Consider the following 758-nt stretch of genomic DNA (forward strand, 5'->3'; position numbering starts at 1 on the left):
CTATATATAGAATACTATTATGTGTTATATAGGCCTATAATTGTAATATATAAAATGTGTTCTTTAATTAAACTATGCTCAATTATCTATAAAAAAGCGGGAATAGTAAACAAAAATGAAAAAAAAAACATTTTATGATTTTAAATCCTTAATATTATTTTCCAGAAATGCATTCCCTGTATTACAATCGATTTACATGAATCCTTACTTTTCTTCTTTATATTACAGAAACACATTCCCTGTACTACACATACACAGCTTTATCCAAACCTGTGAATCTGCCGGGCATCTATCAATTCACTGCTATGGGTCTGCTCGACGGCAAACAGATTGATTACTACAATAACACTGAACAGAAAAAGATTCCTAAACAGCAGTGGATGAAAGAGAAAATGCCAGCGGATTACTGGGAAAAAGGCACCCAATCACGCAAGAGCAAAGAGCAGTGGTTTAATGTGAATATCCACATTCTGACGGAGCGAATGAAACACAATAGTTCAGGTAAGGAGCTCTAATGCATTTTTTATAGTTAAAATATTATGCTATTTTTACTGTGCAAACTTTTTTCTTCTAAATTTCAGATCTTCTTGTTCTTCAATGGAGACACGGTTGTGAAACTGAGCAACAAGAAAGCAAAATTACATTTTCTAAGGGCATCAGTCCGTACGCCTGTGACGGCGAGGACTTTCTTTCCTTTGATGATAAGGTCTCACAGTGAGTTTCCCCAGTTGACGCAGCTGTTCCAACTAAAGTGAAAT

At 34.8% G+C, this 758-nt stretch overlaps 1 pseudogene; it reads left to right on the forward strand.

The window, feature by feature from the left end:
- The first annotated feature begins 209 nt into the window (after window positions 1–209).
- LOC130551196 (major histocompatibility complex class I-related gene protein-like) lies at window positions 210–751 on the forward strand (annotated as a pseudogene).
- Window positions 752–758: the final 7 nt, after the last annotated feature.

The sequence above is a fragment of the Triplophysa rosa genome, unplaced genomic scaffold, assembly GCF_024868665.1.
Source record: "Triplophysa rosa unplaced genomic scaffold, Trosa_1v2 scaffold783, whole genome shotgun sequence".
In the NCBI taxonomy this organism is placed as follows: Eukaryota; Metazoa; Chordata; class Actinopteri; order Cypriniformes; family Nemacheilidae; genus Triplophysa; species Triplophysa rosa.